The sequence below is a fragment of the Balaenoptera physalus genome (genome assembly GCF_965194825.1).
Source record: "Balaenoptera physalus genome assembly, chromosome: 20".
Lineage (NCBI taxonomy): Eukaryota > Metazoa > Chordata > Mammalia > Artiodactyla > Balaenopteridae > Balaenoptera > Balaenoptera physalus.
In genome coordinates, this window is record NC_138901.1 from 20,923,772 (window position 1) to 20,951,661 (window position 27,890).

Below are 27,890 nucleotides of genomic sequence, written 5' to 3' on the forward strand. Positions count from 1 at the left end.
TGTGGCTCGCGGGCTCTAGAGCACAGGCTCAGTAGCTGTGGCGCACGGGCTTAGTTGCCCCGCGGCATGTGGGATCTTCCCGGACCAGGGCTCAAACCCGTGTCCCCTGCATTGGCAGGCAGATTCTTAACCACTGCACCACCAGGGAAGCCCTCACCTAAGAATTTTTAATTCATTTGGCAGAAACTCTCTGGGATTAACCAGATTGTGACAGCAACAGTACTTTCATGTACACAAAGGGGACTAAAACGGAATCTTGCTCTAACACTGTGGAGGTGGAAATTCCACATTATTCCATAGTGTGGAATTTGGTATAAGCAGGGATATCTTGAATCCCATCCAAAACTATCTGGCTACTGATTTGCACGATTCTCCTAAGAACTGTGTTATAGTCAGGGTACGGTGAATTAGACCTTGATTTTGTTGAATACCAGAGACCACGCAAGTGTGTTAGGAAACAAAAATCCCTTCTCTGTTAGTTGTAGTTGTCTGATCGCATAACACAGAGCTATTTATGGGACAAGTTAGTTAGCCAACAATGAGGTGTGGGGTGGGTGCCAGTTACCTATTTTAGATTTGTGCAATGCTGTAGAACACTTGAGCAGTGTACAATTTACGGCTTTTGAGCATTAAGGCTGGGATCACTGTAAGATCACCCAGGACATCAAATTTCATGGCTGAGGGTTTACTAGGAGAAAGACTGGGATAAAAGAGCTCTCCCCAGAAGTAATCCCACATTACAATCAAATATATGGAAGACATTTAATTGTACAATATAATTTCTAATCAAATGACTCATATCATATCCCAAGATTTTGGAAAATTGGAAGAGATACCAAAGCATGTTTTTTGGACAAAAGGTAAAGGGATGGATGGGATGGATGAAGGTGCTTTGGCAAGAATGATCAAGGAATGAAGAAAAGAATTCAGGTAGTATTAATCTCTTTTAGTGGTAAGGAACTGGAAAGAAGCAGGACCTCGCCACAGCTCTCGTAATGAATATGTGAATGATACCAACAGACACAAAAATTATCTTGCATCCTGCATTCATTAACCGAATTGACCCAAGAGACAGAAGGAAGACTGTGGGAAAATGTTTATCTTCAAAGAGACTCCTCAGTCTACCCAAATAAAATAGTATTCTGTTCACTCCCTATCGTCTCAGTCTGCTTTATTTTTCTTGGTATCATTTATCACTTCCTGATATTTATCACATATTTGTCTAATGACTTCCCACTAGGGTGAAATCACCATGAACACAATGACTTTGTTTTGTTTTCTGCTCTTTCTCTTGGCCTAAAACGGTGCCCAGCACATAAGCATTCAGTAAATTTTTTGTTGTTGCATAAATAAATGTGTATACACAATTTAGTCAAATCTATCAGCTCTTTTCAAAGTCATCATGGAACAAGATATCAGTATGAAATACCAAGTCAAGAAAATGATACAGATTTTATAATTTGGGTGAGTCAATGGTCTATCTGTCCCTTAATCACATATGGCACGATTTGTAATTTAAAAATAATTAATTAATTAATTTTTGGCTGCATTGGGTCTTCGTTGCTACGTGCGGGCTTTCTTTTTAGTTGCAGCGAGCGGGGGCTACTCTTCGTTGCAGTACGCAGGCTTCTCATTGCGGTGGCTTCTCTTGTTGCAGAGCATGGGCTTCAGTAGTTGTGGCGCATGGGCTCAGCAGTTGTGGCACATAGGCTCAGCAGTTGTGGCTCACGGGTTCTAGAGAGCAGGCTCAGTAGTCGTGGTGCACGGACTCAGTTGCTCCGCAGCATGTGGGATCTTCCCAGACCAGGGCTTGAACCTGTGTCCCCTGCACTGGCAGGCGGATTCTTAACCACTGCGCCCCCAGGGAAGCCCACAATTTGTAATTTTCCCTTTTAGTTTTTGTTAATTTGTTTTTGTCTATTTCCCCACTGAATAAGAACAGTAAGTGAGGGAGCACGTTTATTCACCACTGTATCTCCAGTACCTATTATGGTGGCATGCCATGTAGTATAACTTTATACTTAAATGTTGGCTGAGTGAATAAATACACATCAAATATTTGGTAAATATTTCATATGTCCTGCTGTCTGAGCATAATTCCAGGAGTCTATTATTGTTTTAAGAAAGAAATACTACGGTGATATGCCACATAGGTAGGAGTATTATATAAACGTCACACTGTTTTGTCAAGTTTTATATTAGTTCTTAGTTTTTATAAAAGAGTAGAATGCTAAGCTCTTAGAAGTTTTCAGAATATTTTTTATGGTTCTAAATATGAACATGCCATAATAGTTATTTTCTAAAATGTCATTTGAAGGGTAATAGCGGGTAAATATAAGGTGGTAACCACCTTATTTTGATAAATACAGTATAATTCCACTACAAAAAATGCTTTGATAGAGCTGGAAAGTAGATTTTGCCTACCAATGGTCAAAAATGTAAAATCAAAATACACTGAACAGTACAGAATCATTTTTATTTGACTTTTAAACTAAGAGTTATATACACATGGAATATGAGATGACCTACTGAGATTATCATGCAACGATTTAAAATATGCAGTTTAGAAAAAAACTACTTCCCCCCACCGACTGTATCAATAAAACCTAGAATCTAAGTAGCGCTTTTCTTCATACACGTCAAAACTTCACACGTGTCCTACACACATTATTAGGCAAAGCCTACACCTGGTATCCACTGACTCCCTGTCCTTTCCCACTAGTACTCATCCAGCCACCCCACACATGCAGTGAACCCGTGTCTGTCCTCAGTACCTGCTCTCTTCTGCTTATTTACGGGCACCCCCATCTTCAATGCGTGATGTTCTGACAAGGGAAGTGGTTTGTATCTTTGGTAAATCATCACAGGGGCTTCTCTAAAGACTGGGAAATGGATTCACAATCTTATTTTTAGCCAAAGATGAGAACTATTTGAGCTTTGTTAGTTGCATTCTTACTGTTCGTAAGCATTCCAAACAACCCCAAACAACCTTGGACGTAGAACCTTGTACTTTCTGAAAGCATAAGGTATCTACATTGACCTCATATATCTGGATATATCCTAGGAGTCCCAAATAAAGCAGACTCTCAGGCACTTGAAAAAAAGGGTTTCAAAGTCTAATAGCTCATAATGTTACAGGCTTATTGAAAACCGCAGAAATGAGTACCTGTTAAATACATGATATGAGTGGGTGAGATTTAATGATAATTTTGTCCCAATAATAAATACCTTTTTATTAGATGCTTTCCCTTTTAGAAGTAAAATATAAACCTTTGTTAAAAAAAAAAAAAAACTCACTCTCTCTGAAGACTTCTAGAACGTTGTGGCTAAAGTAATGCTATCGTTAACCTGTCAAGGAGGAGATGCAGAGGACAGGACAACACAAGGTTCCCAAAGCATACCTGCCACCTGCAAGAATGAATTCTAGTTTGCGGTGGGAGTAGGGGGTTTCAAACGTGTACAGGGATTTGGTCTGCTGGATTCATGTATATAATTTAAAGCATTTTATAATTCCTATTCTCCATCCCATCACCACTGCCAAAGACTCTAAAATGGGGTTCAAGTTCTGGAGATAATGGCAAACTCACCTAAACAGAGTTCTACAAAATATTTAACCTCTTAAACCTCTCTGGGTCTCAGTTTATTTGTAAAATGGGAATAATAATTCTTATGTCTCTCAGGGGGTTGCTATATGAATGAGTTAACATGGGTAAATGCTTAAAATGGTGCCTGGCTCATAGTAAATGCTCAATCTTATTCTGACTTTTTAAAAAATATATATTTTTTATTTTTTTGGCCGCACAGTGCAGCTTGTGGGATCTTAGTTCCCCAACCAGGGACTGAACGCCAGGCTCTCAGCAGTGAGAGTGTGGAGTTCTAACCACCGGACCACCAGGGAATTCCCTAACTTTTACAACCTTAAACTTACAAAGGTGGTTTCCTTCTCCCCACCTCCAATTTTAACTCACTTCAATTAAGTACCTTCCCAAAGTCAATCTTCCACAAAGAGCTCTTGCTATCTTTCTCCTTAACCAATATCCTGCACATAAACTTTACCTTCCTGTTAAAAGTTGGTATTCCCATTTCTTAATCAATTTCACTGGCACCAGGACTCCCACAGGTGAGACCTGATGGAGGCTGGTGGAAAGGCACTGGGAGGACTGTTCCCTCACCTCTGAACGAGGGAATTAAGGACTGTGAAGGGTGGTGTAAGGAGAGCAAGGCTGCCATAAGTATACTAAACCCCAAAAAACACATCCATTCTGATGTGCTCTTCTGGTAGGCAGGAGCTAAGCCTTTTCCTATTCTTTCCAAGGATGCACCTGACTCCAACTAATTCAAGTATGAATTATTAGCAACAAATATTTTGATTCATCTAATAAATTCCAGAAATAAGAATGAAAACTGATTTAAAGTAACATTTATTAGTGTTATTATCCACCATCCAGATTTATCATTTAATGTCATTTACTATCATTTACTAAACACTTGTATTATTTTATAACAATGAGTACTTTTATGAGTCTACCATTTAACCCCCACAAAAATCCTACGAGGTAGCCCTATTATTATTCCCACTTTATAGATGAGGAAATTGAGGCTCAGCAAATTAAACAGGATTGTAAAATGGTGTAACAATTTTGGAAAATCATCTGAAGGTTCTTCAAAAGGTTAAACATGGAGTTACTATATGACCCAACAGTTCCATGCCTAGGTATATGCTTAAGAGAATTGAAAACATATGTCCACAAAAACCTGTACACAAATCTTCGTAGCAGTATTATTCATAATAGCCAAAAGTTAGAAACAACTCAAATGTCCATCAATGGATGAATGGATAATATGGACATGAATGGAAAAATAAAATAGATTAAATGGAATATTATTTAGCCTTAAAAAAGGCATGAAGTACTGATACATGCTACAATATGGATAAACCTTGAAAACATGATGCTAAGTGAAAGAAGCCAGATATAAAAGGCCACATATTGTAAATTCCATTTATAGGACATGCCCAGAATAGGCATAGGCAAACCCACAGAAACAAAGCAGACAGGTGGTTGCCAAGGGCTAGGGGATGGGCAGTGACTTTTAATGGGTATGGGTTTCTTTGGGGGGTAAAATATTTGCCCCAGGTCCCACACTGCTGAGGGGTACCATCTGGGCTGGATCTGGGCAGCCTGGCCCCAGTCTGTACTCTACACTGCACCATGCTGCCTTTGTCTTGAGAACTTGTGGTGGTAGTTTGTCATATTATGTTTTGTACTTTTCTGCATGTTTGTTATATTTCATAACTTAAAGAAAGAAAATGAATAAGAAATTAGAATCAGAAACCTAATATTGCAGGGCTCTGATTTGGGCAAAGGCTTGGGCTGGTTGGCAGATGAAACAGAAGATGTATAAACAATGCTTCTGATCTGAAAAGAAATCTGATCTGGCAAGGAACCAGGATTCAAAACTGTTAATCATATCAGCACCATTTAATGACTAAAGGACTTTGGATGGAATATAAAGAGCAAGTTCTCTGGCTGTGTTTTCTGCTTTACTGTCAATACATCTCTTCAGTGGTGGTGATTACCTAGCAGTAGGAACTTGGAGGGACAGAAAAATATTAAATAGTAGCAATAAAGGATTCAGATTCTGCTCATATTAAAATTGGCCTAACATCAAGTAAGGTTAGAGTAAAACTATCCCATCTAGAAGTAGGTCAACACTGGAGCCATCTGCTCTTTAAAAAAAAATTTCTAAACACTACTTTATAAGCCATCAGGAAGGCAATTCTCTAATAAAATCAGATTATTAAACAGATGGGAAGCGAACAGAAAGAATAAAAGTATTTGGCTCACAAAGAAACAAACAAGGAAAAATCTGCCAGGCAACATAGAGATGATAATATTCTGGAAAGACAATCAGTCATAAATCTTTACATCACAGCAAAATCATTACATATTACTTTGGGAAAAAGGAAGCAAGAGGGAGAGGGAGAGGGGGAAGGTCTCCCTCATGCCATACTGGCCCACAGCTTGAATGCGTGTGCATTATCATTATCTCTGTGTTGAAATCTATTAAGCAACTTGAACAACCCACTTGGGAAGAAGCTACATCAATAACATTTTTCAGAGAACAAAAAACATTTACTGTAGCCCACAAACAATGACCATCTGCATTACAGAAAAGTAAGAAATGATCTGAGGCTGCCATGTAGCCCCATGTCAGCCTCAGAATTTCAAATGAGGGGTTTTTATTTTTTAATTTTTAAAATTTTTTTATTTTTTAGGCCGTGCCTCGCGGCATGCAGCATCTTAGTTCCTTGACCAGGGATCGAATCTGAGTCCCCTGCAGTGGACGCGTGGAGTCTTAACCACTGGACCGCCAGGGAAGTCCCTCTAATGAAGGTTTTGTTTTTTTTTAAAAGTTGAATCTTTTTTTTTTTTTTAATTTTATTTATTTATTTATTTATGGCTGTGTTGGGTCTTCGTTTCTGTGCGAGGGCTTTCTCCAGTTGTGGCGAGCGGGGGCCACTCTTCATCGCGGTGTGCGGGCCTCTCACTATCGCGGCCTATCTTGTTGCGGAGCACAAGCTCCAGACGCGCAGGCTCAGTAATTGTGGCTCACCGGCCTAGTTGCTCCGCGGCATGTGGGATCTTCCCAGACCAGGGCTCGAACCCGTGTCCCCTGCATCGGCAGGCAGATTCTCAACCACTGCGCCACCAGGGAAGCCCCTAATGAAGGTTTATATCTGTACCCATTTATACTGTTAAGACCAACTCATCTTAGACTGTCTCTCTCAAAAAGGTCGAATCCCACAGTTCAGGAAATAGAAATTCCTCAGCTATTACAATATACTGAGTTTCTGTACCATTTAGATGAAAGATAATCCCTTCCCTTCTGTTCTGAAGTTTTGTTTAAAAGGCAATTTATTAATAAATCTACACACGTTCCTATTATTTTCCTCATTAGAGTTCACAGCCTCCCTCTTATCACTGAGAAATACAGTATTAAATTTCCACCTAGCAAAATTTGCTTTGAAGAGCACCTAGCACTAGGTCAACTCCTAGGGACAACAGTTAGACAGTATTAAACACAATAGTGAGAAACTAGAAATAACCTATATGTCCAAAATAAGAGACTGGTTAAACTATAACATATTAATCTGATGGAATACTGTGCAATAATTAAATGAAATATAAAGGCTATGTTGAAATATAAGGCCACAGATATTTTCTAAAAGTATAAATAAAGGAATATTAAATGAAAAGTGTACACAGTATGTATGCTAGAGGACACATACCAGAGAAAGGTCAGAGAGAATTATAAACAGCTGTTACATTTAGGTGAAGGAGTTTTGGTACAATTTTTTGTAAAGTTTTTTTATTTATTAAATTTTGTTTAAAATGTAAAACCTGGGGCTTCCCTGGTGGCGCAGTGGTTGAGAATCTGCCTGCCAATGCAGGGGACACGGGTTCAAGCCCTGGTCTGGGAAGATCCCACATGCCGCAGAGCAACTGGGCCCGTGAGCCACAACTACTGAGCCTGCGCATCTGGAGCCTGTGCTCCGCAACAGGAGAGGCCGCGATAGTGAGAGGCCCGCGTACCGCGATGAAGAGTGGCCCCCGCTTGCCACAACTAGAGAAAGCCCTCGCACAGAAACGAAGACCCAACACAACCATAAATAAATAAATAAACAAATACTTTAAAAAAAAATGTAAAACTTGAAATATAAATTTAATAATCATGGGCAATTGGCACTGCTCACTAATCCACAGGAATAAAGCATAAAGGGACATGCAAAAGACATAGGAAGAAATATTTCCCATCATGACAGTATCCAGCTTATGGCACAAATTAGGTAGTCTTGATTTAAGTAGGGCATGAGATACCTATACATTTCTTAAAAAAGAAGTGCAGTTCGGGACTTCCCTGGTGGTCCAGTGGGCAAGACTCTGCGCTCCCAGTGCAGGGGGCCCGGGTTTGATCCTTGGTCGGGGAACTAGATCCCACATGCATGCCACAACTAAAGATCCCGCATGCTGCAACTAAACACGCGGCAACGAAGATCCTGTGCGCTGCAACTAAGACCCGGTGCAGCCAAAATAAATAAACAAACAAACAAATAAAAGAAACTATAAATGTTTTAAAAAAAGAGAAAGAAATGCAATTCTATTACCTTCAAATACATAACAACAATGTTTTCAAGTAGTGGTTCAAGACTATTAATAGCTAAGATTAATTTGTAATTTTGACATCTATTTATATTTTATTTAAATCCTTTACAATGTCTTGCACTCAATAACTGTTCATACTATTTTTTTGTTTAATAAACCCTTCTTTTAGAAGTAATATAAAAGTAAGTGGCACAAAAATATATTTTGAAGTATTTTTTTGAAGTCCAGAAGAAACAAAAAGGTGTTTATGTGGAGAGTACATAAAAAAGGATTAACAAAATTTTGGTAATTTTTGAACTTGAGTGATGAATCTATGGAAATTCATTATACACTATTCTTATTTTGTGAGTGTTTGAAAATGTTTATACCGAAAAGTTCAGAATATCAAAAATTAAAAAAGGTAAACTAGAACTTAGACCAGGTTGAAGATTAGTGATCTCAGAGGGAGCAGACTTTGAATCTGGGAGGTTTTCCTGTGATTTCTGAAAAAAACATGGAAAATAGAAAAGACAAAAAAGAATATTTGAGAAAGTCATATTTCAAGGGAAGAAATAATACATACTTATTAGATTCATGTTTGGCTCTTTTTCATCTCTGACATGACTAAGCAACGGTCCCTGCAAACTTGTTCCAATAGTAAATAGAATAAAATACACAGAAAACCACTCCCAGCAGTGCAAGAATTCCTTTTTATTTTTATTTTATTTATTTATTTTAAAGAATTCCTTTTTAAAAACTCTATTTCCCTTACACTTAATGACACACCTGGACACAACTGGCCTAGATGAAGGCCCTTGATAGTTCAAGGGTAACAATTCAAGGCCTCTAGAAGGACACAGTTACAAAATCAGCTCCCAGAAAGCCTTAGCCATCCGTTCTTAACTTTGCTCCTACTCAAAGGCCAACAGAACTGGGGGGAAATCTTCCTGTTTTGTTGATATCCACTTATTTTGTGCCAGAACCTATACCTAAAGCCAAAGCAAGGTTTGTACTCTCAGGAAGGTTGAATGAATCAGGCCAGGTTCCAAGAACAGAAAAGAAGCACTACAGGGCCACCTTGCTAAGGAAAGACTTTAGATAATTCTCCCAAGGTTACTCTCTACACATTTTATGTACATCAACACTAACGCTCACCCAACAATCTTTACTATTAACAGTAAATCTAGGAAAGAGACCAATAATACATTGGAAAAGCATGCCTATAAACTGAACTCAAACTAAATGCAGAAGAATATGGTATTTTGCCCCCTTTTCAGGTAGCTGTGTTCTCTGCACTCACCAATAATCACAATCAACTTCACTTTTGCTTACAGACACTTACTTGAATATAAATCCTTTTGAAAAACAAAATAAAAAATGAACCTAAGTATGTTTTGGTTAAAATAATGGAAGACTAAAATCTTTTCTTTTAAGAGAGAAATGGCTCACCAGCTAGTTTCTTTGCCTGCTCACTGGATGATATTCCAATTTGGAAGCCCAACTGTAGCTTTCTGAAGAAAATGCCAATGTGTGGGGTATAATACTCACTGTATCTAAGTAAAACAACTCCTGCAGAAAAGGTGGGTCCAACAATGGGTAGCAGGTATGGTAAGAAGTTAATTCTAGGGCTTCCCTGGTGGCGCAGTGGTTGAGAGTCTGCCTGCTAAGGCAGGGGACACGGGTTTGAGCCCTGGTCTGGGAGGATCCCATATGCCGCGGAGCAACTGGGCCCGTGAGACACAATTACTGAGCCTGCGCATCTGGAGCCTGTGCTCCGCAACAAGAGAGGCCACGATAGTGAGAGGCCCGCACACCGTGATGAAGAGTGGCCCCCGCTTGCTGCAACTAGAGAAGGCCCTCGCACAGAAACGGAGACCCAACACAGCCATAAATAAATAAATAAATGAATGAATAAAATTTAAAAAAAAAAAAGAAGTTAATTCTAATTCTGAGATGAAATGACATTTAAATAAGAGCTCATGTCTTGGAAAATAAAAATGTTTGGCCTCTCAGGAAAAAAAGGTGATCTAGTAAAAGAAATAATACTGATATTAGGACATTCAACATTAAGATTAATTAAAATTGCACACAAAGTAATTGTCCATAGCATTAACACTGGGACTTGGCAAGAAAATACAATTAGTTTTGCTTAAACAAACTACTTTTTCTGGAAACAGATACTCTCTCACTATATATCTACTGGGATATCTACACACAACTTAGCTCCGTGAACTTGAGTGCATGTTCCTACAACACACTGCACTGAAAGACTCCCACCTCTTAACTAACAGCTTATGCCCCAAGACACCAGCCAGGATAACGACAGAACCCTTCTGTGTATACGTTCTTTCACAGGCTGCACTGTTACAGGAAGAAGCAAAGAGCAGCGATTTCCTTCCAAAAGGTCAGCTGCCACAGACAGACCAAACAGAAAGCAGTTAATTCTTGCCAACTTCCCCTACTGCTTCTGTAGCTAGAACGCAATAGCATTCGGTTTCCAGTAAAGCTCCAAAGAAAAACAAAGCAAATGTGAGACCCAGAACCTATGTAATGTAGTGTCTCACTTGACTAAATTAAAGACAATAAGATCACATGGAGCTACACTCTTTAAACAGCAGTGGAACTCTTAAGAACTACCGGATTTAATGTGGACTTAAACATGAGGAAAAGGACAGGATTGGAACCATCCTAGCTAGCCTTTATACTATTGCTCCAGAAGTCTCCACCTAAAAATAAAGTGGCATTTTGGCTATAATAAATATGGCAACATATAAGGTCCCTAGATGACTGATATAAAAATAAATCTTTAGCTTTCTTCTTCTCAAACTAAAGTCAAATCACCTGTCTAACATGCTAAGGCACTGGCCAGGTTCAATGCTGACAATCAGTAAAAGCACATATACAAGGGATATATATTTTCTTAGATTAGACATGGTTTAAAGACTGTACAACTAATAACAAAAAGGGCAAGAAGACAGAAAATATGATATTAAATCTTCTTTAGGTAGTAACCCTGAATAGTTGTGGAACAATACTGAAGACTCCTAACCCCCAAAGAAACACCACCGCATTCTCACGTAGACTTCTTTAAATTAAGTGAGCATCTATGCATTTAATCTTCCCAGAGGCAACAAAATTAGATCTTTTGAGTTTAAAAGTGGAGAGGGAAGGAAAAACAAAAACTTTTTGTTTCCTCAACCAGATAGGTTCCTGGCTTAGCTATCTATGTGCAACTTACAAGAAAATGTGATGGGTCCTTCAGAAGGGCTCCTACAAGCATGTCATAGGGCTCTATGTGGTTTCTAACTCGTTAGTTTCAGGTTGTGGTGGCAACAGAGACACAAGGCTTTTTGTGAGACAAAGTCTTGTAAAGATTCTAGGCTTTGATGATGGAGGGTATGTAACCCCACTCTGAGAATACCTCCTTTGAAATGAAGACAGTTTGGGTTTCAAGGAAAAACTTATCAGTTTGTTATATATGCTAAATTAACTACTGCTACCCACACCAGAAACTGTTTCATGTTGGAAACAAAACAAACTATTAAATTTCTAAGCCTTTCCTACACTTAATCACCAAATGTTAAATAACAGCAAAGGAATTAGCACGGGAAAGGAGAAAAAGGGAGTACTAGCAGCAGTAGTAATAGTAATAATAGTAACAGTAGTAACAATAAACACCAAGGAACTCTTACTACGTCATGGACTGTTGCCTGCATGTTATATGTACCCTCATTTCATCCTCATGACAACCCTATGAGGCAGTAGGATTATTATCCCCATTCTATATAAGAGGAAGCAGGCTTAAGAGTTAGAAAATTTGCCCAAAGTCCTGTGGCAAGTAAGTGAAGGAGCTGGGAATAGCACCAGGCTGCCCATTTCCAGCGCTCATACTCTCAACCCCTGTGCTTTATTTATTAAAAACCTCACCTAACCGAATGAGTATTTCCTGACCATGATACCTGTGGTTTAAGACTGCTTTATAATAAAAGCTACAAAGTAAATTAACAACGTGCAACTCACAGATACCAAAAATTATTTGACAATCCAAAAATGTTTTAAATGGGACACCCTTCCCTAAAGGTCAGAGAACATCAAGATGACAAACCTTCAAACACAACCAAAGGAAGCCATGTTAGGGGTTTGGTTATTCACCTTCACTCTTCTCAATCAATCAGAAATCAGCTAAAAGCTTTAGATTATAAAAGGGAGTGGGAGGAGAAAAACGAGAATCGTTCTGGGGGTGGGTGATTTTCCAGTGAGGCCCAGACCTAGATCCTGACCACTTGTGTTCAGAATTAACACTGTGACATTTCCTATGAGAAGGGAGTGGTTACGTTTGTTATATTTGTTCCCAAATTCCTTACTGGGTTTCCATTAGATACATTATTATCTACCACCAATATTTATCAGAGATCATTCTAAACTCAGGTTTTCTGCTGGCAGAAAACATTTCTCATTAAAGGGATAATATCACTAATACAAATGTGAAAACAACTTGTGAACTATTCTAGTGGGTAAGATAGGATAGTAAAAGATACTGAAGTCAGTTATCTTGATAACTGTTCACATGATACCAATAACTAAACATCAAGTTACCTGATGCTGATGTGAATATGAAGTTAGAGAGAAGATATAAATGATAAATTCCTGTGATAATTGACTAACACTAATATGACAAATGTAGAAATAACTATGTTACTGTGCACAGTGCCCATTAAATATGAGTGGACTGTTAGGAGATCATTTGGGTTTACCAAGCCATGCCACTGAGAGGTACTCTGATGGGGAAGACGACGTCTGAATTTAAGTGTTGTCCAATATGTCATGGGGAAATCTGGGGCAGGGACACCTGGCAATTCCGTGCTCCTATGAAAGGTGCCGCATATAATCTTTAAAACATTGGGCTAAAAAAAAAAAATCAACACAATACTTGTATCCTATGTCTTTTATCATCTTGATCATCCAATTTTAACAAAGATGGAATTCTTTACCTCTCTAGAATTAGAATTTATCCTCCATTCTGGGCGTAAGAACCAAAGCATTTCTGATTTAGCTGTTGCTCAACTACTAGACTGGAAGTTATACTAGGGAAGGAACCATGTCTCATTCATTTTGATTTCCTCGGCATAGGTACATGGTAGCTAGTCAATAACTGTGTGTTAAATTAAATATAATTTGGGTAGACCTCCATGTTACAAAAAGAACCTAAATTGGGGGAAATGAATGGTAAGTCAGTTATTTCCTTCAAGATGTTATTTTTAACACTGCGGAGGTCATTAACTTGAATCCTTATTACAGGAATAATGGGACTGAATCACACTTTATAGAAACTGTGACGGAGGTTTTGACTCATCATTGGTGCTAATCAAGGTAAATACAAATTGCAAGCTGTACCGCTCCATAAACATCGTGACAAGTTTGTAAAACAGAGCTGACACCTCCTTGCAGCAATTTCAAAGAGGAGAATTACATGACATGTGATGATGCTGATATGAGCTGAAATTCCAAAGAAAGCATCTTCTTTATGCAAACTGAACTGTTTCTTTCCCTTAATTATGTCTCAAGAAAGAAGTTGAGTATAAACAGGAAGCACAACGTATACCAACAATTCACTCCTTCAGTTACCATGCATACTACCAAATACAATCCAGAGTGATTTACTATTGTGCCAAAACAAGACGATGAGTTTCTATACCCAGAATGTTGATTAACGTTAGAAGGATGACTCAGGACTAATTGCATCGGTCTGATAGACACTGAACCTACGTTTTATCTCCTGAGAGTTCTTCAACTACAGGACCAAATGCCAACTCAGGAAGATATTTCAGCAAATATAACCACCTTTGACTACAGACTAATTTTTAATTCAAGATGTATTTCCATGTAGCAAAGTAAATTTAGCAAATGAAAATATAGCCTTGAATTGCTATGGATGGCCCCTACCCCTGCCAAAAATGACAAGCTGCTCACTCGAAAGCTGTCACTAATTAGCAGCTGCTGCTGTAAAGAAAATCAAAGTAAGTGCCAATAAAAGCATATGGAACTGAAAGAGTACCCTATGGCAAGGAATGGGAAATGCAAGAATCTATTTGTGACTGGAAAGCTTTATAAATACCGGTGATCTAAATCTGGGAGAAGTGGGGCAAGGCAGTAATGGCAATCTATGTCCATTCATATTTAAGCAGGAAGGACTGGAAGATTCTCCTAATGTTCTGAAATTCAGAAATCCCAGGGTCCTGAGGTTACTTGAATTCCATCACAACCATTTCCACCTCTGCAACAGGAGCCAATCTTGGCTTTGGATAATTTTTCATTGTCAATACTTCTGTCTCAAAAGACAATCCTCAGAATGGGAGAAAATATTTGCAAACGAAGCAACTGACAAAAGATTAATCTCCAAAATATACAAGCAGCTCAATATCAAAAAAACAAACAACCCAATCCAAAAATGGGTAGAAGACCTAAATAGACATTTCTCCAAAGAAGATACACAGATTGCCAACAAACACATGAAAGGATGCTCAACATCACTAATCATTAGAGAAATGCAAATCAAAACTACAATGAGGTATCACCTCACACCAGTCAGAATGGCCATCATCAAAAAAATTTGCAAACAATAAATGCTGGAGAGGGTGTGGAGAAAAGGGAACCCTCCTGCACTGTTGGTGGGAATGTAAATTGATACAGCCACTATAGAGAACAGTATGGAGGCTCCTTAAAAAACTAAAAATAGAACTACCATACGACCCAGCAATCCCACTACTGGGCATATACCCTGAGAAAACCATAATTCAAAAAGAGTCATGTACCACAATGTTCATTGCAGCACTATTTACAATAGCCAGGACATGGAAGCAACCTAAGTGTCCATCGACAGATGAATGGATAAAGAAGATGTGGCACATATATACAAAGGAATATTACTCAGCCATAAAAAGAAATGAAACTGAGTTATTTGTAGTGAGGTGGATGGACCTAGAGTCTGTCATACAGAATGAAGTAAGTCAGAAAGAGAAAGACAAATACCGTATGCTAACACATATATATGGAATCTAAAAAAAAAAAAAAAATAGTTCTGATGAACCTAGGGGCAGGACAGGAATAAAGACACAGACGTAGGGAATGGACTTGAGGACACGGGGAGGGGGAAAGGTAAGCTGGGATGAAGTGAGAGAGTGGCATGGACATATATACACTACCAAATGTAAAATAGATAGCTAGTGGGAAGCAGCTGCATAGCACAGGGAGATCAGCTCGGTGTTTTGCGACCACCTAAAGGGGTGGGATAAGGAGGGTGGGAGGGAGACGCAAGAGGGAGGGGATATGGGGATATATGTGTGCATATAGCTGATTCACTTTGTTATACAGCAGAAACTAACACAACATTGTAAAGCAATTATACTCCAATAAAGATGTTAAAAAAAAATTTACAAAAAAAACACCCAAAAACTTCTGTCTCTGGCATACTAACACCTGCATTTGTAGACATCATAAAAACTGAATTTAAAAAGTACCTTTCGTATTCTCATGGCTTTGGCTCAAAGTCTTATGATTCTCAATCTAATTGTTGACCCTCCATTTTACAGGTTGAGAAATGGAATAAGGGAAGGCAGAAATGATCTGCCCAGTGCAAATGAGCAGGGGATACAGTGGGAGAACCAACCCTATGTTCAATGTTTTGTTTAAGAGGCTCTAAAATAGTCCATGGATTACGAGTCTGCTTGAAATTTCAATTGCACAGGTTACTTTTTAAATCATCCTTCAAGGTGCTCCCTCTCTCTTCCTCTTTGCTTCTTTACCAATTAGATCTCCCAGCATATTTCTTTTTCCTCAACAAGTTAGTTTCCATCCTTTAAAAAAAATAAAGATTTAGTTCTCTTACTCTCTTTTTCCCCGTCCCTCCAAGTAGACTGATAGAGAGCTACAACTATTTTACTTATATTTGGACCCTAGGGTCAGGTTGTCTCTGTAGCAACTACTCAGGAAAATGAGAATGAAAAAGAAAGGAAGAAAGAGATGGAAGGAGGGATGACAGACTAGAAGGGAAGGAAAGGGATGGAGAGAGGGAGGGAGGAAGATATAATGAGAATAGAAAGAGAGAAAAGAAATGAGTAGGAGCATGTAATTTCCTAATGAAGCTGCAATCGAAACCTTTCATGTAGCTATTGTCCGTGTGTAGAGTTTGTCTTCATGCCTGTATGAACAATTACAACAATGTGCCAGTAATTTTCCAGTTCATAATCAGGCTATAAGAAGGAGAACAATTTGCTTTATGAAACATGGAGAAAGACTAATCTCTGATATTATTGTCAGTGCAGGTTTATCAGCAAGACTTGGAGGAGATAAGCCTACAGACATACAGATTAGGAATCACATTTTCAAAGCTTTAATAACCCCCTAGTGGCATGCAACAAGCTGCTGAATTAACTTGTCTTTGGACACTTACTGTGTATGCGTCACTTGCTAGATCTAGGTACAAAAAGAAAAACTAAAAAAAATGGGGGAAAGAAAAATTGCCAAGTCTCCAAGCAAAGGGGCCATATTAAAAAGAAAAAAGGGCTTCCCTGGCGGTGCAACAGTTCAGAGTCCGTCTGCCGCAGAGCAGCTGGGCCTGTGCGCCACAGCTACTGAGCCTGTTCTCTGGAGACATGAGCCACAACTCCTGAAGCCTGGGCGCCTAGAGTTGCAACAGGAGAGGCCACTGCAATGAGAGGCCCGCGACCGCAACGAGGAGTGGTCCCCGCTCGCCGCAACTAGAGAAAGCCCGCGCGCAGCAACAAAGACCCAACGCAGCAGCCAAAGATAAATAAATAAAATAAATAATAATAAAATTAAAAAAAAAAAAGAATAAGCCAGAAACAAAGGGCCAAATATTATATGATTCCACTTACATGAAGTACCTAGAGTAGTCAAACTTATAGAGAGAGAAAGTAGAATGGTGGTAACCAGAGTCTGGGGGAGAGTGGGGATGGAGAGTTATTGTTTAACAGGCACCATTTTGATGTGGGATGACATTAAGTAATGTCACTGAACTGTACACTTTAAAATGGTTAAAATGGTAACACAAACACAATTTTTTTAAATGGGAAAAAAAAGCCAGTTCCTGCCTAGTAAACTCAAATTTCTTCCATCCTTAACTCCAAAATCCAAAGGAAACAAAGAGAATTGGTTTTCCCCTCTCTTTTCTTTCTTCCACAGTAAAAGGTAGACGTTCAGCCCTACTGAGGGTTGAAGTGGTCTCTGGAGACACCCTCTATGTTGAGATTAAAGGGGAACAGATGGAATTAAGGTAACTTCAACATCAACCAATCTTTATTATCAGAGATGAGGATCTTCCTGCCATAAACAAAAGTAAGTGCATCGACCCACTCATAGAAACAATACATATTTATTTAACAAATACTTGTTGAGGACCTGTTACATGCCAGGTTCTGTTCTAGCTCCTGAGGATATAGCAGTGAACAAAACAGATGTGCCTTTTATGGAACTTAGATGCTAGTACCTGATATGAAATACTTTAAAGTTTAAATAAATACAGACTATGCTATACTTTCTATTTTTTGCTTTTAATTTTTTTTTTTTCCCTGTTGTGGGAGAAGGACACCATACCCGACTAACATAGAATCTTACAAGTAAACAGCAAAGTCTGTGCATTCAAACCAATATTTGGAAAAAAGTTTTAAAAGCATCTCAACAAAATCAGACTAACAAGGGTGATGACTGGCTTTTGTGAAAGGCTTGGCAATGTGAAAGAAATTTCTGATAAAGCCAGGACATCTGTTCATCCCTGATGGAAGTCGATCATCTTTATGGAGCTATATAGTACGTGCAAAACAATGCGGGTCTAATCAAGGATTCCACCGTTAAGGTCATTTCAGTGCGGTATTAGCCCAGCTTTTCCCCAGGAGACATAGATTTATATAGAGGATAACTTTCATGCTTGTCACAATCAAATCAAATCATTTATCTCTCAGAGATGATTTGCAGATTCAATTTCCACAATGTACTAAAAATATAGAGCATAGAGTTTAAAATTTATAACAGGACTCAGGTTTCTCCCCACCAATGCATAGCAGCACAAGGTGGCAGATGGCTTGCAAATGTTTAGTTTCTTCTTTTTCCCATGGGATAAAATATAGGTCAAATTCTACTAAAATAAATACCATCACAGTGAAAACCTAGGTATAACAAAAATATTTTGAAAACTTGACTGTTTCTCAACTCAACAAAACAATCTTTTGTTTAATGTAATGAATATAATGAATTTTAAGACAAAAGAGTCAGATTTCCCCTTGGAGCACAACGGTTTTTATATACGCTCTTAAATTTTCACCTTTAAGGAAATATTTTAAATATTCTAAATTAGGCTGTCATATTATATTTGGAAAAAAGGAACTTTTCCTTTATGGAAATAATTCTCAATTTTATTGAGGAGTAATTTACAATCAGTAAACTATACCAGGATGTGTTAAGTTACAATCAACCTACTTTGGACACCATATTAAAATAGAGGGGCCCCTAAAGGCTAGCTGGGAGTAAAAGCTACTAAGTGCTTTATTTAACATTAAAAAGCCAACTGAATTTGGCTCAGATGTCTGCCAATATTCAAAGCAGCACAGGAGTTCTATCCATTTCTTCAAAGGTTCCTTCTAGAACCAGGGATCTAAAAAGACATTTAAGATAAACTAAGTAGTTTATGGTGGTTCAATGTTAAGACTCCGCGCTCGCAATGCAGGGGGCCCAGGTTCAATCTCTGGTCAGGGAACTAGATCCCACATGCCGCAACTAAAGATCCCACATGCTGCAACTAAAGGAGCCCGCATGCCGCAACTAAAAATATCACGCATGCAGCAACGAAGATCTTGTATGCCGCAACTAAGACCCGGCACAGCCAAATAAATAAATAAATAAAAGATAAACTAAGTAGGAAGGCCTGACAATCGGAGGGTTGAGCTGGCCTTCTGAAGCTGTTGGTTCAGTCTTCCACATAAAGGTGGAGTTACCATCGCCCCACGATGATAACTAAATATTACTCCCCTCCGTAAAGTATCTCCTAAGATTAAACTAACATTAGAGGGGAAATCTCTTTTGAAAGGAAAAATTTCGTCTGTAACTAGATCTCAAATTTCAAGAATCAACTTTATGTACAACATGAAAATGAATAGTAACTAAGACCAAAAGACGAATATGATTCTTTATCAGGCAAACTCAGTTTCAAAAACAACATACACCCTCCCCCCCAAAAAAAAACTCTGCCTAAAAGCGATTTTGATAGTTCAGTTATACCTAAAACACTATGGGTTGTTTTAGTTCCAGAGTTGTAAGCAAGGTCGTATAGATGACAAGAGACAATTTAGGCTGATGCATCACAGTTCAACACTCAGACGCCTGCACCTTCTGTAATAAAACAACAGGCAGCTGCCAACCTCTTCCCCGCACCTTCTTCCTGGTCACCTTACAAATGGAATCATAATCCAAAATGCATTTGCATATTTGTTGTTTGGGACACACAACACTGTCTCACAGAAACAAAGTTATAAAGAGATGAAAAATTCCTAGGTAAGCCCCCAAACCCCAGTTGATCTACAATCCTACAAAACCTAATTACCCTTTACAATTTTGTTTCTGAAGGAAAAGAAGTTATAGAACGTCTAGTCAGGGATACCATTAGTAACAAAGTAATCCCTCTACTCCTGCCCATCCCAGCTCCTACAAAGCACTAACAGCTCTCCTACTCTCAACAAAAGAAAGGGCCTCCAAGGATGTGGACAATGCTTCAACCGGCCTCAGTGCAGCAGTTTCCAAAAAAAAGCGGAGTCTGTGTACATCTGTGTGCATTTTGGGATTGGGGTCTGGTGGGAAGCTTGAGGGGTATCATCTTCTTTCAGGTAAGGAAAGCTTCTGATTCCTTGTAGAGCAGTTCCCAGAGGGCAAGAGATCCTACCTGTAATTTGAGCTATATGTAAACTAGATGTTAAAAGTAGGAGACAGCCTGTATTTTATTTTACTTCTTTAGAAGCCCTGTAACTGCACTGTCCAATAGGATAGCTATAAGCCACATGTGCTATTACTGGGCACTTGAAATGTGGCTAGTGTGACTGAGGAACTAAATTTTTATTTCATTTTAATCACCTTAAATGTAAACTTAAAATTGATGCTCAATTTGGTTACTGGAAAACTTTCAAGTACGTTTGGAACAACCTGGGTATGTGAATCTACTTTACCAACTAAAAGTTTTATGAAAACTGAACACTTCATGTATTTCTGGTAAAAATTTTGCATCTAAATTGAGATATGCTGTGTGTGTAAAACACACCAGATTTTGAAGACTCAGCAGCAAAAAAGGAATGTAAAATGTTTCCTAAGTTTATATATTGATTACATGTTGAAATGGTAATATTTTGGATATACTGGGTTAAAGAAAATATATTATTAAAATTGATTTCACCTGTTTCTTTTTACCTTTTTTAAAGGTTACTTCTAGAAAATTACATTTATATTTATACTGGACAAGCTGCTTGTCTATAACATAAATATTTCACATATTCCTCTATAACTTTTACAGTCTTCTAGTTCGTATGTGTCTTATCTGTAACAATTATAACTTTCCTTCTATGCTTTGCTTAGAAGAAAAAATATTGAAAGCAATTCTAAGCTTTTAAATTAAAATATTTAAAATATATAGTTTTACTACACTTACTGAAATGTTAGAATGCAATTACACTATTTGAGTTGAAAGCATACAGCATATTGTTTTTAAAAATTACTATTCTGTTACATAATCTCTATAGAAAGATATGTTTAAGAAGACTAAATCTAGTGATTCTTTAATGGAACTACCGGTGATTATCCACCATCTGTTCAAAGAATGTGAAATTCATTTTGAGTCATATTAAGATCCTATCCCAGTGCATATTTCAAAGGAAGTCCATGTGAATTCTCACCTCTCTGATTTATTCTCTGAAAAAATTTTAGTGATCCAAATAAACAATGTGGTATATTCAGAGCCATACTGATCTATGGAAAAGGACAGACATGAAGCAGATCTGAACATATATGAGGACTTAGTATACATTAAGATGGACTTTCCTATCAATGGGGAAAAGAGGGAGCTGGTGGGAAGTGGTGGATTTTTTTTGGATAACTGGTGAGCCACTTGAAATTGATTTAGGTTGAAACTGTTAATACCTGTGAAACACTTAGCTCAGTGCTGGCACACAGTGAGTGATCAATAAATAATATTGTTATTTTCAGGAAAACTAATAAAGCTACATTCCCACCTCACTTCTTACACAGAAACAGATTTGAGATGGATTGAGAGACAATGAAAAAAAAAAAAAATTAGAACCATAACATATTCTGAAAGAAAATACAAATGAAAATTTTATAATCTTTGGTCGGTATGATTTTTGTAAGTATGTCTTAATAGCCAGATCAGAGAAGAAAAGATTATTAAATTAGATTACATAAGAATTTAACATTTTTGTACTGCAAAAAAATAGTATACAAAGTTGAAAGTCAAAAAAAGGAAAAAAACAGAGAAAATTACTTGTAACATGAAAGACAGAAAGATCTCTGAGGAAAACTCAAGCATATATAATAAAAAAACAGGCCAATTATATAAAGAGGCAAATCACAAAGAGGAAACAAAATGGCCAGCAAACTAGTGAAGCACTGCTAGAAATCAAAGAAACACAAACAAATATGAGAGACTAGCAAAGATAGAAAGGTTGCCAACACTTACTAATGGCAGATGTGGGAAAATGGCCATTCCCTTCATGCACTAGTTATTGGTGGGCATGTAGACTGGGATAGTCTTTTTGGAGGGCAGTTTGGCACTATCTATGCAAATGACTCAGCAACTCCACTTCTACAACTTAATATTAAGGAGATGGTCTGGTAAATGTGAAAAAAATCCACTCAGCCTAAGGATCTATACTACCATGTTATTTACAGAAGTGAAAAAGTGGAAACAACTATCAATTATTAATGGATTAACTAAATTACAGTAGGGTTATACAATGGAATACACACCTTAAAAATGTTGAAGTAAATTGGTAAAATGTTGAAGTAAATTTATTCGTTCCCTGGGGAAACAAGTCCTTTCTGAGTCCCCAGGTAACAAAATAAGAGGTTTGTTTTAACAGTACATTTGGATTATTTGTTATTTCTTCTCCATACTCCCTCATCTCCATTATCTGTGTTAACGGAGAGATGGTTGTTTACAGTAGAGGTTTGTAACCTGAGTCCACGAACCTCTTGAAATGTATGCAGATTTTTATGTGTATGCATATTTTACTGGGAAGAGAGTCAATGGTTTCATGAGTGCCTCAAAAGGTCTCCTAGTCCACAAATGGTTAAGAACCACTGGTGTATATAATTTAATGGGTCAAGTTGTTGTCTAACTGCCTTAAAAAGCGCATTAGCTCACTAGTCAGTAAATATTTACTTAGTATTTACTAAGTCTTACCTTGATTGGTAGACCAATTACCATAAAATTTTGGAATAAATTTCTTTACTCACTTTGGAAGTATTTTTAAACACACACACACACACACACACACACATGCTCACAATCCCCAAAAGCCCTCTAGCAGCTAAGAGACAAAAAGCGAATTAGAGAGCTTCAAACAAAATTATAATGTTAACTTTTAAGAGAAATAATCATTTTTTACAGTCATTTGAATCTTACATACATTTGAGCTCCTTTACTGAGATAATTTTAAGATTTATGGACTTAGAAAAAGACTTACCTTTGTGAGGACAGCCAAGTTCTCAAACTCAAATAAAGGCTAGATAGAACACTATCAAGTAACTAGTTCTAAATGAAGAAAGCAATAAATCATTTCACATATTAATTTTAAAATATTCTATAATTTACTGATGCCATATTATGAAATATGTAATGCTAAATTTGAGGTCCCAGTTTATATAATTTTTAAAATATCTCATGGTTTGGTGAAGATGATTCAGATACATAAGGGAAGAAGGGGATTATTCTAACTGGTAACAATAATATCATAGTGATAAAATAGATTACAGGGAAAATCAGCAACTATAAATGAACTGAAACCAAAGGAAAACATAATTTTGGATTCAATGAGATTATCACATTTTCAGGAGGCAGAGGAGGTAAGAAGTGATAAGCAAAAAAGAATAATAAAATCAACAGGATTTATTTATGAAGGCATATTGGGCAATATACGTTTATAGTTTTATCTTTAATACACAAAAATAATTATCTTCAAAAAATAATCATCGGGCTTCCCTGGTGGCGCAGTGGTTGAGAATCTGCCTGCCAACGCAGGGGACACGGGTTTGAGCCCTGGTCTGGGAAGATCCCACATGCCGCGGAGCGGCTGGGCCCGTGAGCCACAACTACTGAGCCTGCGCGTCTGGAGCCTGTGCTCCGCAACAAGAGAGGCCGCGACAGTGAGAGGCCCGCGCACCGTGATGAAGAGTGGCCCCCGCTCGCTGCAACTAGAGAAAGCCCTCGCACAGAAACGAAGACCCAACACAGCAAAAAATAAATAATAAATAAAAATAAAAAAAAAAAAGGAAAACCATTTAAAAAAAAAAAAATCATCATCAGACTTCCTTGGTGGTCCAATGGTTAAGACTCTGAGCTTCCACTGCAGGGGGTGTGGGTTCAATCCCTGGTCAGGGAACTAAGATTCCACATGCTGCTCGGCCAAAAAGATAAAATAAAAACTTCTGTTTAAAAAATAAATAAATAAATAAAATAATAATAATAATTATTTTCATGAATTGGAATTAACTACTTATGGATTTAGGATTAAAAAACACCAAAAGGTACTATATGATCTCTTTTATGTTTTAGTATTCCCAAAACTGACTTAAAATAAAATTCTGTTATAGGAAATTCCATTACAATAAATTACAAGGCACAATCTAAGTTAAGGTAGATTTTTGCTGAGTTGAATTTTACATAAAATATGTAGGTGTTCTGCTGGGCTCAAAAATACATATTTTTTTTAAGATTGTAATTTTATTTGTTGCAAAATAATAAGACCTACAGAGCTATGTACCACAATTCTCCTAAAACATCAACTTGTAATTTATTTTCATTTTTCTTCCTTAAACTCCTTAAAATGTTAAAGTGCTTTTGAAACTAGATTTAGTTACAAAGAAACGATTTAATTTGAATTTAATTAAGGCAAAACACAGTCTCTTGTATTAGCAATGACATATACCCGAAAGAAAGTGTCTTTCACCAGAGATTTACTTTACCAGATATTCCCAAATGAATGTCATAATAAACACAGAGAAGTCATTAAGCATGACTAATGGAATTACAAGAAAAAGAAATCTATAAACCTAGCAACCTTTGTAGGTATCATCATGAATGAGAAAGCAGTATAAAAGCAAATGTGGAGGGACTTCCCTGGTGGCTCAGTGGTGAAGAATCCACCTGCCAATGCAGGGGATACGGGTTTGATCCCTGGTCTGGGAAGATCGCACATGCTGCAGAACAACTAAGCCCATGCGCCACAACTACTGAGTCTGCATGCCACAACTACTGAAGCCCGCGCGCCTACAGCCTATGCTCCGCAACAGGAGAAGCCACCGCAATGAGAAGCCTGCGCACCACAATGAAGAGTAGACCCTGCTTGCGGCAACTAGAGAAAGCCCGCACGCAGCAATGAAGACCCAACGCAGCCAAAAATAAATAAATACATAAATAAATACATAAATAAAGCAAATGCAGAAAATATATTGAAATAATAACAATGTTCAGGGTTGCAAGAAGTTAAATGAGACCATTTCTTTTTCAAAAGTTGAAAAAAACAAACACACACCTTCAAAATGAAATGAATGGTAACCTAGCAGAGCACATACACAAGTAAAATAATATAATTTCTTTATTATATTTATAAACAGTATAATTTTCCATCAGCTTACATATAAAAATATGAAACATTCCACCAAATATAGGAAATAACTCAGTCCTCAAGTTATTTTAACTCTGAAAACATTAAACACAATTTAAATGATTTTAATACCATTCATCAAAAAAAGATGTCATATAATCATACCAAACAAGTATATCATGCCAAATATTTAACATAAACATCACAAACTACTTGTTTTTCTGCTCCTAAAAAGGAAACACTAACTGAAAACAAAAAGAGGTTTCTCATTCTGAGATAAATCAATATACAAAAGCCATTTAAAAAATAACTTTTTCCCCAGCTTTATTGAGATATAGTTGACATATAACATTGTATAAGTTTAAGATGCAGATGTAATGATTTGATATAAGTATATATTGTGAAATGATTACCTCAATAAGGTTAGTTAACACATCCATCGACTCACACAGTTACAATTTGCGTTTGGTGAGAACTTTTAAGATCTACTCTCTTGGCAACTTAAAATATACAATATATCAATAGTACTGTTAACTATAGTCACCATGCTGTAAATTACATCCCCCAAACTTATTCATCTTAATAACTGGAAATCTGTACCATTTAACCACCCTCATCCATTTCCCCACTGTCCTCCCCTGGCAACCACCAATCTGCTCAGTTTCTAGGAGTTGGGTTTTTTTAGATTCCACATGTGAGTGAGGTCATACAGTATTGTCTTTTTCTGTCTGACTTATTTCACTTAGCATAAGGCCCTCAAGGTTCATCCACGTTCTCACAATGGACTTCCTTCCTTTTATGGCTGAATAATATTCCATGTGATCTCTCTCACATTTTCTTTATCCATTCATTAAAAATAACTTTTTTCTTGATTACAAAAGTATTTTCTATTCATTATTACCTATTTATTATAGAAAAATGGGAAGAAACTAGAAAGTGCGCACATACATACATACATCCAGAATCCCACAACCCAGAAGAAGTCTTTTTTTAATGCCTATTCTTAATGCTTATATGTACATATATATTTCTTTTATGAGTTACTTCATAAAAGCTACTATTTTTATATTTGTCCTGTTCAAATTTACCAATGTAACTGGAATGTAATGTTCAGTTCTGTCCCAACTAGACCTCTCACACTTGGATAATAAAAATTCAAAACCATAAATTTTGATGTCACGTTTCTGGAACAAAATTTCAAATGTGCGCTTAAGGTAATAAGTTATCCTAAGGACCCATTCCTTTAAAATTATGTGTTTTGCTCTGGTATTGCAAAATAAAAGGATTATGCTTCATGACCAACTCAGCATGTTCACTGCAGCCATGTCATTCAGGAAGCCAAATATTTTCTATTTTGTTTTGATACCTTCAATGGTTAAGGAGGAAGGCCAATCTCTATACACATTACAATGCATTTAGTATTTTTACTTGATATTTAAATTCACTGCAAGATAAACTCATCTTTAAAATATGCCCACATTCAGGGTTTCCATATATCGTTACACAATTGAAAAATTAACAACAAAAGAACAAGGAATATTTGCACTGCATCCCTATGTATTAGACCTTCCATACCTTTCGGAATAAGACTCTACAAAGTCCATTTCTCGCTATCATTCTTTCTTACTTTCTACCAGAAACAGATCACAAATCCTAAAAACATAAATCTGTAGGCTGAAGTGACTGTTTCATTTTGTAAAGAGCTATATATTTCTGTAGATACACAGTTTGCTACTTTATTCAAGCCTAAAAGAGGACCAAAAGATTTTTAGAAACATGAAACAAAAGGAAAAATAGAATTAGCATTATTTCTGAGAGAATATTTTACCTAGTTTAAACCATTAATGAATATATTGTAGAATGCTATGTTACGAAGCTGATAAACCCCAATTTTTAGTACTTTAACAGATTAAGTGTTGAACAGTTTTTCTTTCTTTCTTTCTTCTTCTTTCTCTACAATGATATTTTAAAATATAGTTTATTTAAAACATTTCCCCAGGTTTGGATTTTTAAAAACCCCACTCTTTACAAAAACATAGCGATGTGCTACCAGCTATAGGCTCTGAATTTCAGACAATACAAAATATTTTTTCACAAACTTTCTAATTGACTCTCACCTAAAGGCTGGAAACTCCCACTGAAGGCTTTTTAAACTCATCAGACATATATTAAAAAACAAAAAAAAACACCTTTAATTGTAGGATCTCAGTGACACAAACATAAGGAAATTCTGAGTTATAGATACTTCACATTAAGCTTTTTCCACTGACATTGTAACTTTTGTCAACATTCACAGAAAATTCAACTCTGGTCAAAGGTGACAGTTTGACAACCCTGGAAGCTAACATCCTCTGTTTATTTGAGCAAGTTCATACTCTCTGCTCAGGAAATTGAAGGTTTTTTCATCCCTGACTTGATCTCTCAAATTCAAATCACTGCACTTTAGGGTTGTGAATTCTGTCTCCAAGACTTAACTTCACAATCCACCTCTAAGAAAAGTGCTGATAGAAAACAAGCATCAGATATGAAAAGGAATACATTTCTGAGACTAGTTTCTAATGGTCTTTCCACAGCTCTAAACACACAATAAATTCAGTTGCCTTAAAAATTATCCCGCCAAATTAAAATTCTTAAGTCCTTCTAGCTCAAAAATCACAATTACTAGCTTTAAAACAAGAACAGGACCATAAACCCCTTCAAAATAAAGTTGTAAATAAAATGTGCTGGGGCTTTCCTGGTGGCGCAGTGGTTGAGAGTCTGCCTGCCAATGCAGGGGACACGGGTTCGAGCCCTGGTCTGGGAAGATCCCACATGCCGCGGAGCGACTGGGCCCGTGAGCCACAATTGCTGA

At 37.3% G+C, this 27,890-nt stretch overlaps 1 protein-coding gene across 3 annotated transcripts in view; it reads right to left on the reverse strand.

Annotated features, from left to right (window-relative positions):
* Positions 1 to 27,890, reverse strand: part of STAT5B (signal transducer and activator of transcription 5B) — a 69,686-nt gene that overhangs the window by 25,814 nt on the left and 15,982 nt on the right. The gene's annotated exons all lie outside the window — the stretch shown is intronic.